Source organism: Corvus cornix, chromosome 8 (genome assembly GCF_000738735.6).
Source record: "Corvus cornix cornix isolate S_Up_H32 chromosome 8, ASM73873v5, whole genome shotgun sequence".
NCBI lineage: Eukaryota > Metazoa > Chordata > Aves > Passeriformes > Corvidae > Corvus > Corvus cornix.
The window spans coordinates 30,501,772-30,516,182 of record NC_046338.1 but is presented as its reverse complement, the minus strand read 5'-3'; the positions used below and the strand labels follow the sequence as shown (position 1 = coordinate 30,516,182).

The following is a 14,411-nucleotide window of genomic DNA, read 5'->3' as shown; positions in this document are numbered from 1 at the left end:
TCATGGCGGGAGGTCATGGGCAGTGGGGCCTGGGATGGGCAAAGCAATAAAAGTTGCTCATCATCTCCCAAGTGATGGTCCCAAAAGGAGGGTGGATGTGTCTGAAAGGGACTCATCACAGTTATTGCATCTCTTTCACCTCTTGAAAAACATTTGCACTGAGATGTCTTTGTTTCAAGAAATAATAAAGCTGGGCAGCTTGCAAGCCGCGTGCTTGCCTTCTCCCTGGTGTTCCCGTGCTTGGCAGTGCCTTTGCTTTTGCAGAAGAAGTGTGGATTTGTTTTTTAACTCTTGCTGCTCTGTGAAAGAGAGCAGCCAGAGAATGAACAGTTTGGGATTTTGCAGGTAGGCAGGGGGTGGACACCAGTCCTCTTTAATCTTGGGTGCTGAAGGTGATCAGAGGTTTTTGTACAGACCTTTATCTGTTGGCAACTTAATTAACTAATGGTCCCAGAAAGCTCTTACAGAACAATTGATTTTATTCACTTCAATATCGTTATCTCTGTCCTATTGGCACCCAGGCGGTTGTGCAGACTTTTTTTGGGTGTTGAAAGCTGGTCATTGCTTCCTTTCCCAACCCTGTTTTTTTATCCACAGGTTTTTGGATTAGAGATTTAGCTTTAGAGAGAATGAAATCCTCTCTGTCTGTGGCTGTGTGGGGAGCACGTGGCTGCAGCTGGAACAGCCTTAGAGTATGAATGGCACAGGGCAAGGGAAACATGATCAGCATTGTTTCATTGCTGCCTGGCCTCACTGTCTGTGCTCCACACCTGACCCGAGGACACACGTGAGAGCAATATGAGATATCCAGCCCCTCGTCACGTTGTGTCTTCTCTTTGCCTCTGGCCTGAACCTGGCTCTCCTGGTTACTAGTTCTTGCAATTTTACTGGTAGCCCTCCTGGTGATACATGTCACGTTGAACTCCCGTGTCGTGGGTGCATGTGACAGAGAGAATCACAGCCTGTATTTTAATAAAGCTTAATTCCTCTGCCTCCATAAAAATATCTATGTAAGAAGACATAGCTGAGCCCTGAGGCATAGACATGAGAAGGTAGTGGGAAGATCTGCCCCTGGGCTGTGTGTGTGTATTTAAAGTGCTTTCCCAGTGCAGGGATGTTGTCTCCTGGGGTCACTGAGACTTCTGTGATAGGGATTGCTGGGGTGAACTGGGATTTGATGAGAATTGAAGCTGGCTGGGGAAAAAAAAAATTACCTGAGTCCTCCACTTCATACTGGGTTGGATTTTGCATCATCTTTGCCAAGGTCAGAAGAAATTCATAATGGCAGCTAGGGCCAGAACAAACAGCTTTAAGACTTGTTAAAAGTCTTCCCCTTTTCCCATCCCTCCAGCTTCCTCGGACACCTGGTCATTCCCCCTTCCACCTACCCCTCAAGCCAGCAGCTCATCACCTGGCCTGTTAAGCACATCTCCCTCTGGTACCTCTGTCTGTCCCTGTTCCCATCCTACGGCATCCGTGACCCTACTGCCATCGTGGCAGACTCCTTTCCGGGGCTGAGGGTGGCTGGGTCGGCCCCTCCTGCACGTGGTGCTCTGCAGTAGAGGGAGCTACTTCTCCTTTTATTAAAACATGGTCACGTAGGTCAGCACATATGGTGGCATCTCCATACAGGTGAGATGGCGGTCCTTCAGACCTGGAAGTGAGAACCATCCCCTCTGCCCCCACAGATGCTGGGACAACCAAATTTGACTTTCTTATATGTTTTAGTCCCTTAGTGGCATCTTCTGGACTGCTGGTGGCTGGGGAGATGATGTTGCTTTGTTTGAAACCCAGAAAGGATCATTTCATCAGTTTGGCTTCCTGTATGGCTGGGTGAGAGCACCCCAGAAAGGTAATGGGCTGCTTTCACGGGCAGCAGCTCATGCTTGATACTTACAGAGAAATGGTTCTTTGAAAAGATCCCATTTTTCAGCCTCTCCTGCTGTTCTCTAGCTAGGGCTGAGCCTTGCTGTTAATAAGGGAAATGCAGACATCTCTTCACAGTAAAGACAAAAAAAACCAACCCTTTGCTTTCCTTCCCATCTTGCCAGGAGCACCCTGCTGTGCCCCTCTGCTTTCTTCCCATCTCACAGAGGGAATGGATTCTCTCTCTCGGTTGTACTCCTCCCTAGAGCACTGCTTGCTGAGTGTGTCCACGCAGCCATCCCATATCCCTTCAGCTGGCTTTTATTAGCGAGCAGAAAGCAAAGTGCAATGGTTTGGGGGGGAAGGGAGGGGTTTGGAAGACCCGAGGTTAAGTCTCAGTTGTGTTTTGGATTTACTGTATGGCTTTGGAAAAGTCACTCGTGTGCATCAGCTCTCTACCTGTAAGCATCGGTGTGGTCTGACCGACTTCTTCAGCATTAAGTGGTACTTATGTGTTGCTTTTAACCACTTTCCATCCACAGGAGAAAAGAAGTGGGTGTTGAAGCAAGGGTCACTTTGAAGCCGAGCCTCAGCCGTTTGTGTTTCTCAGGTGCTTTCAGTAATATGACCCATGCTTTATGTTACAGGCTGCAAATACTGCAAAAGACTATTTTGAGCCCTGGGAGCTTTAATTGAGATCCAGGCTCCTAGCAGTCCTTGCAAAATGAGCCTGACACGCTGCACTCTGTTGTTCTAGTGAAAAAAAGGGGTTTCTTAAGGGTTTTGGCTGTGCTTTGGATAGACGTTTTTGGTCTGAGGTGCCACCAAAAGAACAGGGGCTCTGGCTCTGCAGGACTCTTCAGATGTGCCAGAATTCTGATTTCATTTTCTCTCTGGAAAATCACTGGCCATATAAGAAACTCGGATGAGAAAATGCTTGGTTAAAAACTCGAGGGGTGCTCCATGGCAAACCCATGGGAGGATCCGTTTCCCAAGTCCCTGTCTGTAGGGGCTATTAGGAGATTCTTTTATTCTGCTCGAAGCCTGCAGGTTTATAAACACAGGCTCTTCTCTTCAGCTGAGTTGAGAACAACAACTTCCATTTGAATTCCTTTGGGCCTGGAGCTGTCTGTCTCTATCATTCAGTTCAGGAGTGTAGCAGAGGGGAGGGGGGAAAGCCAGGGGAACACCAAAAGGGTTTTGGTTTGTACTGGACTAGGAAAACCTGCATCATGGTGAGGATGGGTAAAAAAATCTCACTATTAAACTTGTGCTGCTGCAGCATGGAAGGATTAGCCCCATTAGAGCTCGTAGTGCAGCATCCCTGGTGTAGGTGTGTGGATGAGGAAGGGTCTGAGGACATGACTGGGGTTTTAGGCTTAGCTAAACTAATTGGCTTTGGAAGGTGGGGACAACGGGCAGCTTTCCCTGGGCTGTGGCAACACTCATAAGAACATGGTGGCATTTCTGGGGCCTCTGAATGTCACTGGTGTGTTGAAGATGGCTTTGGGCTCGTGGCTGAGAGATGCTATCACAGGGATGCCCACAGTGTCTGAGAGGTTGCAGAACTGAGGCTGGAGAAAACCTGTGCGATGGCTTCTCTGTCCATTTTCATTTTCCTGTGCCGTACTCAGGAAGATTCAAATACTCCAGGGACCTGTTCAGTTCTGAGGCCTCAGCCAGTCTGTAGCTGGTGGGGTCACTTTCACCCTGCGGGTGGATTGGAAGGCTTTCACTCCCTCCTGCACAGGGATCGAAGGGCTCTGCTCCCTGGCTTGTGAGACAGAATGACTGCAGTTGCTGTGAGAGAGCAGGAAATCATCTCTGTAAAACTGTCCAGAAGGCCTTGAATTCAGGTACAAGCCTCATGTTTATAGGAACATAAGAGGAACCATGGAAACTAAATATGGGTCAGAGCACCCACAAATAGAAAAACCAGAGGCATTGCAGAGTTACACTGATTTCTCTGCCTTTGGATTTGCTGTGGTGGTTTCAAACCTGCCTGGGGTCCTCGGCTCTGGCTTTGGGATCCATAGGAGGAAGGAGTATTTTTGGGAAGGCAGCAGGGCAGAAGATCTCACTTAAGTGCCTGTTCCACAAGGGGCACGATGCTCAGTGGTACGTAAGATGTGCTGGCTGTGACATTCCCGTTGAGCCCAGAGGGAGATCAGGTACCTGGAGAGGAATGAAGAGCTTTACCTGCATTGTTGAAGTGGAACTTAAACTTTGCTTCCCTCTGCTCCCTTGTTTAGAGGATTACCCTGTGGATTCCCTCTTGGGCCTGTTGCAGTGATTCAGCTGCTCTGCAGTCCTCAGCTTCATCACAGGGAAACTTTTTCACCTAGCTGCTGCCAGCATGCTTTTGGCGACCCTGGGTGTCCTGTCAGCTGTTACAGGCCATTAAAGGATTTGTTTCTCGGTGTATGAAAAGGCTTAATTCAATTCTCATTCTCTCCTGGCATTCCTCGGAGGTGAGTGCGTCCCCTCAGCATGAATCCTCCAATGCCGCTAATTGACTTGAAAGTAGCTCGTGTCTCCTTGGAAATGTCACCCAGCCCTTTTCAAGTGCAATTCCAGGCAATCAGGATCAATATGTTTCTTTAGCTAAGGGTATTAGCACATGACTGACAGCCCTGCGGCATTAGCTTATTCATATGGACTTCCAGATGCTCATTTTTCTTCCCTGTCTCAGCTCCAGTCCCGGTGAGGAGAGACAGAGCTTGGAGCGGAGCCATCCCCCGAGCTGCAGTTGTTCCCAGACCACTGGTGGGTTCTGTGCTGGCTCTCCCGTGCCTGCCCCAAATCCATGGGTCGCTCTCATTCCCTGTCTCCCAGGTGAGGTCAGACTGCATTGCCCCATCTGCTGGCTCATCACATCATGGCCTCGAGGTGTTCCAGAAAGGAAGGGGCTGGATTTCTCTGCCCGTGCTGATCAGCACGGCGCTTCCTTTGATAACAGAAAAGGCGTCAGCGGATTTTGGCAGCACCTTTGCACTGGGAATACCGTCAGTGTAGCTATCCCTGCTCAGATCCCTGCCCCCTTGTGCTCCCAGGGAGGCTGCCGTCAGCAGCAGAGGACTCACCTTGCTTTCCTCATCGTGTGGCAATTGTGGGCTGCTCCTGGTGCCCAAAACTCTTGGGGTTTTCCTTATGTCTTCCATCCAGTTAGACATTCTTCTGCCTTCTTGCGTTAAAAATGTTTGCGAATTCATCTTCCCAGCGCCCAGTGAGGAAGGGGCGTGCTGCTCTCTCTGCTTGGAGACAGGGGTGAAAGCACTGGGAAGTTAATTCAGAGGAGCTTACAAAAGCACTTGAGACAGTGAATTTATTCTGAGCCCAGGTGCCCTCTGCTTTCCTTGCCTCTCCTTTAATAAGGATGCCACAGCTGATGCATCCCCTCTGCTCCCCTGGCGAGACCTCCCATCCCTTCTGCACCCCAGCTCTGCCTCTTTCCTTGGGAAGCAGAGGGAAACTCACCCCCCACTTTGGGAAACACTCAGAAGTCTTAAAAGCAACAACTCAGGAACAGATCATAGAATATTTCATCTTTCTAAAGGAAGAAGCTGGGTTGCTGAGAGACCAGGAGCCATGTCCTAGGCAAGATGACATCTCCCAGGCTTGTTTCTTCTGGGTCCGTGCCACCCTGCTAGCAGTGCTCCCAGCTCTCCAAGAGCTCCTCCCTGGCACATTAGAGCTGCAGGGAACATGAAGCTGGCTCCCAAGCAGCAAACATTAACGTGCAGAAGAATGAGGTGTGCCGCACTGGAGCTTTGGGAAAACTTTGAGGACTTCTCTGCCGTGCTGTGAGTTTGAGCTCAGGGTTGGTGATGGCACATCATCTGCCCCCACCCGGGATTCGTAACTGCTGCCGAGGCAGAGGTGGGGAACCTGTCAGGGAGCTGCTGAGAGCACAATCCCCAAAGGCACATCAGGAGAGAAACAAGACAGCCTGCAAGCTTTAATCTGTGGGTCTGCCTGGATACGTGCAGGTGTGTTTGCATTCCGTCTCCTCTGGAATTAGTCAGTAAGGAGTTAAGGTGCGTGCCCTGTGAGACAGCCAGAACAAGCGCATCCGAAACTCCGGCAATCAGAGGCAAAGCAACAATTATTAACGCCTCGGCATTTAATGTGGCAGAGCGCTTACGCCCCCAGTTATATTGTGTGTTCAACTCCCAAGCTCTCAGATTTGTCAGTCAGCAGGTCCATAGATCATGGCGACCTTAGCATCATGTCAAGGGGCTTCACTCCATCAGGGATAATGAGCATCTCCCACCGGTTTCTTCCCATCATTCATTTGAGATCCAGAAGTTCATCATGCAAATGACAAACAGCATTAATTTTCTGCAAATAATTCCTCCAGATGTCCGCAGGATTCCAGCACTCCTTGCCCAGAACAGTAAAATATGTTTGTCTTCCTCCCTATAATTCATCGCCAGGCCCACAAATCTCCCCAAAGTCTCTATAAGCAAAGCAGGAGGCAGAGTGCACAGAGTGCAGAGGATAATAGTTCACTGCAAACATGTCTCCGAGCATCTCTGTGCTGCACACGAGGAAAGGAGTGGTGGAACAGGTCCAGAAGTTTCTTCTCACGTGAGCTGAGTTTGACTGCATTTAGTCTTGCAAGTACAGTGAGCGTGATGGTCTGAGCCAAGCCTCACACAAGCACAAGTCATTGTGGGAGGAGAAAGGAGGAATTTTTATGGGTTTGAAATTCATTCAATGGGTCTGTCATTCTGGAATGGCTTGATCTGGAGTGAAACCTCCTGCAAAACGCATCTGCATCACTAGGGGACTCTCCGTGAGATCTGTGCTTTATCTTGGATCTGCATCATGCTGTGTTTTCTGATGAGCGCTAAAGCAATTAGCCAGAGTTTGGTTTCTCCAAGCATCTCTCAGCTTACTGGATTCCAGATCCAACCAAAAATACACAAAGAGATGAATTTCAGAGAGATTTGGGCGACAGAGCACAAGAAGTTTTGGCTTGGGTGAATTTGAAGATATGATGCAGGAATTGGCTCCAGCCAGTGTATCTGGAATAGGGCAGCCCCATGATGAGGCAGACAGAAAAATGACTGTATTTTTGACTCACACAAGGGGTCATCAGGCAGCTAGGACCCAAATCCAAGGAGGGTGGCGCAAATCCTGGGCTCCTTCCCATGTTCCAAGTAGAGTTCAGAAGAACTTGAAGGTACGCAGCGTGGCCTCAGGCTTGAAAAGCTTCTGTACCTGAGATTTATTTAGTTGGATATATAAGTGTATGTATTGTTTTATTTGGCTGGACATGGACAAAACCAAGGTCATCCCAAAACCCTTCCTCCTCTGAGAGCACCCAGCATTGAGCTGGCAGTTGGCAGCCACCAAGTGCTAGAGCCAGCCTGGGAGCTCAGTCCTGAGCTCCAGCACGGAAATGGCCTGACCTGGAGATGCATTAAGAACAGAGCCACCAGCTCAGCATGAGGCTTGCGTGTGCTGGAGCAGAGAGCATCCCAGGCTCTGGAAGATGCTGTGAGGGCCCAATTCCCCTCTTGCCAGCGGCACAGCGGGGCAGTGCATGGTGGGTGAGTCACCTTCCAGAGAGCAGGTGGGCGTTGTTGCTCTGCTCTTCTCTCCTGTTTCCCACTAGGCTTAACAGGCCCAGCTTTGCTGTGGATTTCTCCTCTCCATTCGCCAGCTCCTGCCAGCCCTGGAAGCACACACCCGCTCCCTCCCTTGCTGGCCTTTTCACACTGGAAGGGTTTTTAAAGGTCCCTCTGAGCAGCAGCTGCTGTGTGGCTTTTTGTTTTTTTGGTGTTTTTTATGATGGGCTGGAAATTAATTTCTTTTTCACTGGCGTTGGACTATCCATTCCCCACGTCACAGTGCAGAATGAGCTCGTAACTCTCTTGACTGCCTCGTGGCTGAATTATGGGGACTTCTGCAGCGTAGCCCGAAGGGTTTAATTTAACAGTGGATGTTGGAGGAAAGCAATAGAGTTCTGACAACTGTCTAGTACTTTTGCTGTCAGTGCACTTGGAAAATTTTTCTTAACATTTGATTGAAAGGTTCCTTGTTTTAAATTAAGCTCAGGACTTCTTGTCCCTTCCACAGATGGGGAAAGGTGGATGGCTTTTATTTTTTTCCCGCCCCTTTCCTTTTTGTTTGTCTGAAGATTGTAACCATGTCTCCATCCTCTCTAGACTGAGCATCACAAATGCTTTCCACCCCTCCTTGCCAACTGTCTCCTGTAGAGATTTCCAGTCACTGTTGTCTGTCTCTCTTGGACTGTCTCCAATTGTTCACACCGTCTGGAAGATCAGCATCCCAAACTGGACAATGTGTTCCAGCTGAGTCTTTAACAGCCCGGAAGGCACGCGAGGGTGCCTTGGACTACTTGCACGTGACGTCTCTTCTGTGCTCTGATCCTGGTTGCCCTTGGCATGATCTTGAACCTTTTCTGGGGCAAGTGGGGTGAAGTGCTCTGGTTGCTGTCTGGGCCACCTGTTGTGGTCTCCTTGTCGCCACACATGGACACTAATAAGGCCATCTGCTGCAGAACCTGTGTCTCGGATCAGGGATGCTCGGGTGAGCTAATGTGAAAGGACAAAAGATGCCCGCTGCTTGCAGGAGCTGGAGCTCCTTAGCCCCCCTGCAGATGCTCCTCCATACACTTTCCTTCGTGAGATTGTTCACGGGCCGGTTTAATGTGCCTCTTAATGGTGAAATTGGTGGGGTTGTGTCCACTGGAGCACTCTTCTCCTCACAGAACTGTGGAGGAGCCATGGGGAAAGAAACAAAGTCCTTGGTTTTTCCTCATCCCTAGCTCTGCTTTTTTTTATAATTGCCCCTTAAAGCCATCAGCAGACTTAATGGTTTTTTTTAAGTCTCAGCTCATTTTTTGTCCCCTTAATGAGTAATAACATCTTAAGGGCACTGTCCCATGGCTTTGTCCCTCGCAGGGCAGCACCTAATCCTGTAGTATTTGCTCAGTTGAATGGTCACTGGTTTTACTGGACTTGCATGGAAGACATGGTGTGGATCCAAGTGCAGTTCAGGAGCTGGGCTCTTGCACAAGGGTGATTATAAACTAACAGAATTTTTTATGTTGGAAAAGACCTCTTAGATAATCAAGTCCAACCGTTAACCCAGCAGTAAAAAGCCCCCCGGGGTCTTGTGGACTAAACTATGGCCCCAAGTGCCACATCCACAGGTTTTTTGAACACTTCTAGGGATGGTGATTCCACCACTTTCCAGGTTTGCCTGTTCCAGTGCTTGAACACCCTTTCAGTGAAGAAATTGTTCCTAATAGCTGATCTAAACCTCACTTAGCACAGCTTGAGGCTGCTTCCTCTTGTCCTGTCTTTATTCCCTGGGGGCAGAGCTTGACCCCTACCTGGCTACAGCCTCCTGTTGGGGAATTGTGGAGAGTGAGAAGATCCCCCTTGGGGCTCTCTTTCTCCAGGGTGAACAAACCCCAGCTCCCTCAGCTGCTCCTCACTGGTCTTGTTCCTCCTTCCTGACTTTGGGGTGTGGAGAGCAAAGCTGAGGCATTAGTTGTGAAGCAGGATGGCAGATAAGAGTCACAAACAGGAGAGGATTTGATCCCAGCCTGCCTGCTTGTCAGCCAACCTGGCTGGAGGTGGAAGGAAGGGCAGGTCCAGCCAACAGCTGGAGAAGGTGAGTAGGAGCCCTCACCCTCCTGAGGGAAGGAGGGACTGAGATCCTTGAGTTGTTCTCCCCCTGCTCAGGACTGGGCCTACAACAGAGCATGGATCTGACACACCCTGAAGGCCTTTCAGGATTCTAGCAGTAGGGGTGGAAATGCAGATGTGTTATGAGGCGCCCCGGTGTAACTCCTCAGGGGCTGCTTGTGTAACACCTGTCGCAGTGGAAATGACCAGAGAACCTGCGAAATCCCTCTTGTTTCTCAGGAGTTCACTTACCCCAGCTGGGTAAGGAAATCAGGATAACTGGCTTCTCTTGTCTTTAGCAGTGTAATTGAGGCAATCATCTATTTCTGGCACCGCTTGGGCACTGTTTGCAGTCCAAATACTGATGAGTTCTGTGGGACAGCCCCTGTCTCTACCTCAAACTCATCTCCTGGAGTCAGGCGATTAGATGAGACTCTTTTTCATCTAAGTGCTTTTTCTTTTGCTTTCTAATCTGTGGAGGGAAGCTGGCAGATATCATCTTTGAAGGTAAGGAAAATGGAGCCAACGTTCTGTATTCCAGAAATCTCATTATTTTCCCACTAATATGCTGATTTTGGATGCTTGGGGTTTGGCAGTGGTGCAAGGGTCATTGCTGAACAAAGCAGAAGCAGGTCCATCCTGGAGGAGCCTGTCTGGGTAAAATACGCATTTTCTACGGGTGGAAAACATGAGTTCTCTGTGTCATGTCAAGGAATGAGGCCTTGTGGGTAATTTCCCTTTGGCTCTGACTTGATGAAAGCTTTTACAAAAGGAAAAAAGTGTGTTTTAAGAAGTTACTCGATACTTATCTGTCCGGAGTGCTTTTCCCAGGCTGGATTTGGGGAGGGATTATCTCAGATTTTCATTTAGTTCTGAAATCCTGGGTATTGGTTTTATGAACTAAAACCCCTTCGCAGCAGGTTGCTTGTTCTGTCTTGTTGTTTTAGCTTGATGCCTAGGAAGGAATTTAAATTTCCTGAACGGATGGGGCCTGCGCCTCGCTGGGGTAAATCGGTGTCGTTCAAATATTTAAAGGCAGATGCATCAATACTGGCAGCTGAGGATCTGGCTTACTTTGATTAAAATCTGATCAAGATTACTCAGCCTTGCCAAGGGACTTGGATTACCAGTCTATAAAAGGAAGAAGAGGAGAGGAGAGGACATGAAATATAAAAATAATCCAATGAAGGACGTGAATCTAAACTCACTGCAAATTGAACAATAATGAAAACATCCTCCTTAAGCAGGTGGAGGGCAGCAGGGCTTGCAGGCAAGCAGGGGCTTGGAGCTGGGGTTGAGGTAGAAATACTGCCCTGGGGTTTCTCGTGGGCATGGCCTCATCTTTTAAAGGCAGATTTTTTTTTTTCAAAGGAGGGCCTTTCTCATTAAAAAACCCCCAAGGAAGCGTTGTGGGAGGAGATGTGGGTGACAAATCCTTCGGAAAATCCTCGCCTCTGCTTCCTCAGGAGACCTGGGCTAGTGCCAAATCTCACTAGCAAAGGGGTGATTGAAGCTGAGGAACAGAAAATCAACTCTCTTACAGACTTCAGAATGTGAAATGTGCTTTTGTCTTTAGGGCTTCTTACAGGGCTTGAATTTCAACTCTTCTCTTCCATCCCAGCATTTTTTTCGCCCTGGTTCTTCATTATCTTTTAAATGTAAAGCATATTCAAGGAATGTTACTATGCCATGGGATTAGGCTTGATAGGCAGTGACTGATGGGGACACTGCACCAAGCTCATTGCTTGCTGAGCCATTTCAGGAGTCTCTCCAACCATTTGGCACGTGTCTAGGTTTCCCAAGCTTTCTTATGCTTATGGCCTCCAAACCCTGGTCTAATGGGAAGTGTCCCTGCCCATGGCATGGGCTTGAAAGCAGATGATCTTTAAGGTCCCTTCCAACCCCAGCCATGATTCCCTGTGCTCCTGTGAAGTGCCGTAGCTGTCAGTAGGGCAGGCACACTTGGGTCCTAAGCTTGTTGGTTTTTGAAGCCCCCAAATCCCTGAGGTCTGCAGATTTTTCCCTCCTCTTTATGGAGCATGCTGGCTTGCTGGGATGGGAAGCACATCCCTTGGTGATCTCTGTAGAAGACGTGGGGGGAAGGAGATCTGCGGGGGTTGCAGGACTTGAGTGTCCCTTTGACAGGCCACAGTGAGCAGGATGCACAGAGAGCTGGCTGCTCTGAGACTGGAAGATGCTCTGACTCTGTCAGAGGACTCTGGGAGCCTGGAGAGTGGGGCTGAGTGGCCTCAAAATAGTCATGGAATCCCAGAAGGGTTGGGGTTGGGAGGGACCTTAAAGATCATCCAGTTCCAACCCCCCTGCCACGGGGGGGTGATGTGAAGTGACACATCTCAGGTTGCTGGAGGGAAGGCGAGGGGGTGGCTGTGGGACCTCCTGGGCAATTATTATACACATGGATGGTCAGTGCCACCGCCTGAACACCCCGGCAGTGGTGCCAGTCTGTCCCGTTTTCCTTCATCAGAATTAGGGTCAGATGAGGATAAGATTGTGTTTTAATAAATATTTGTTAGCAAGTGCCTTCCCCTCCCCCCCTCCCCTCTGATATTGTTCATTTTCCTTGCAGTAACACGTGTGTTCAGCTTCTGTTGCTCCATGTGTCGTGCTCCGTTCCTCCATCTCACTCGCAGCCACAGAGCAGGAGGAACACTGCCAAGGCTTTTTCTGGGAGTTTGCTCTGGTCCTGCTCCTTCCCTGGCGGTGCTCAACTGATGTGTTTTGTTTGCAGGGGGAATAAAATGCTCAGCTGTCAGCTCCTGAATGGACTGTCAGAAACCAAGGCAAGGAGCAGCCCCTCCTTCAGCTCTGTGTGCAGGTGCCCACACAGCCACAGTAAGTTTTGGGAGAGAAAAGTTGCTAAGCAGTAAATGTGACCTTCTCGCCCCGTTTTAAAAGATGTGAGGCTTTGCTTAAGGCATCCTTAGCATAAAGGTTCTTCCCCCCCAGCCTTTCTCAAGGTCTGCAAGTGGCTGTGATACCCTGTGAAGAGGCAGCCCTGTCTGAGGTGTGACTGTATTCTCACAGGGTGTGAAACCGTGTTTAAAAACGTTGATAATTGAAATGCACTGGGGAGCGTGGTTTTCAAACGCTTGCTTTCTTGCTGGAGACAGGATTATCCTTACCCAGACTAAGTGGCTGCAGGGAAGGTGGAGCCGCAGTGGTGCCTGGGCCATGCCCTGGTTAACTCGAGGCTGAATTTCTGATGACTCAGAAGGGAGCCCGGCAGCCCCTCAGCTGTGTGCAGGTCTGAGGATCAGTGGTACTGTGCTTATGAACCCGCACTGCGTTGGGCAGGGCTGGCACCAAAAGTCACCTCAAGTCTCAAACTGCCTATAAAAGGAAGCAGCTGAGGGTTCCCAAGGGTCAGGTTTGCACAGGGCAATCACAGGCATGTTCCAGAGAAATAATAAGGTAGATGCTTATTATTTAATAAGAGGGTTCTTGCTGCTTGCTTCAGTTTCTTTCAGGCCATGAGAGGGAGCAGGGGAAATTGGAACCATCTGATGTACATTAGTAATGACAGATTAATGCTGTGCATGAACAGGGGCTTTATTACTGCAGGAGCTGGTGATACTGAGTATCTTCTACTTTCTGATTTATAATTCTTTCCTGATCTGGAGTCTTTGGCCAAAAATCTTTGTACTCAAAGCCTGAGGAATATTTCATGGGAAAGCCCCTTTTTTTCATGGGACTTGCCTGCAAACCTTTGCTGCCAGGTCACAGCAGCTTCCGAGCACTCGGCCACCAGAGTGGCCAGAATGGCACGGGGTTGGTAAGCAGTGGGCAGTAGTTTGTGTAGCTCTACAACCCACACCTGTGCCTGCAGCACCCTGGCCTGCAGAGCCTCTGTGCTCGCTCAAGAGGTGTTTCACCTCAGCTCTGGCTCTTCAGGTTGTTCTCTGAGCCGTGCTTAACCCTCTGTCCCTGGATTTCTTCTCTCTAACAACTGGACAGGGCAGCTGCCCACGCTCTGTTGTAACACCCTTCCTTCTTGCCTTTTTTCCCTGGCAAAAGAGGGTTAATGTGGTTTTGGCTCCTTTTTGCCCACCCCTAATAACTTGATGGCTGATTGCAGCCCTGTGTGCCAGAGACCTTGAAGATAACGAGTTCCTACTAGCTTGATATAAATAGATGGCCAGGGAGAAGGCTTTATCTTTGCCCCCCTCTGCCAAAGGAGTTCAGTCCTTATCAGTGCAAGAGCATCTGTGTGTGAGAGAATGAGGAAGAGAGATGTCATGAATGCCTGGGGGGAAAACTGTTCTTGGAGACAGTACCCTACTGCATCCTGGAGAGTCCCACTGCCATGCGCAGCTCCGTGGGAAATGGAAGTACTGCTGGCCCTGCTAGGGGCTGAGCACTGTGTGAGGCTTTCTGTTGTTTGTTTTCCCTGCAGCCTTGCATCAGAGGCTAGAAGGAGTGATGCGTGTGGTGTTGCCAGCCCGACTGGGCAGGAAGCACAGGGGCAGGAGCTTGGTACTGGAGCAAAGGGTTGCAGCCTGATTCCCAGGGGGATGAGGCTGTTTTAGCCTCTGGCTGGTTGATGGGGCATCTTTCTCCTGCAGCAGCACTTGTTTTCCCTGGGGAACAGCCCCTGTTTCTAGGATGGTCCTCCAGCTCATCACCCAGCTCCCTTCCTGCCCTCTTTGCCTTTTGCAGAAAGCTGTTTAATCAAGGGTGTATCAAAATCCATCTGTCTACACTGGTGTCAACAACTTGGCTTCAGGGACATTTTAAATCATTTTCTAACTGCATTCTGTAATGGATTTTGTTGCTGAGAGAATGGAAAGCAGGGCAGCAAAGGTGTTTTAATTACATCTGATGGTGGCATCTCGCAGACCTGCCCTGTCAGTTGTTCTG

General features: G+C 49.4%; 1 long non-coding RNA gene across 13 annotated transcripts in view; it reads left to right on the top strand.

The window, feature by feature from the left end:
• Positions 1-14,411, top strand: part of LOC104693587 — a 93,957-nt gene that overhangs the window by 59,431 nt on the left and 20,115 nt on the right. For all 13 annotated transcript variants that reach the window (XR_002273478.2, XR_005602510.1, XR_005602509.1 and 10 more), the window contains one exon: positions 12,283-12,386. This is a non-coding gene — a long non-coding RNA (uncharacterized LOC104693587). The remainder of the gene's footprint in view (positions 1-12,282; positions 12,387-14,411) is intronic.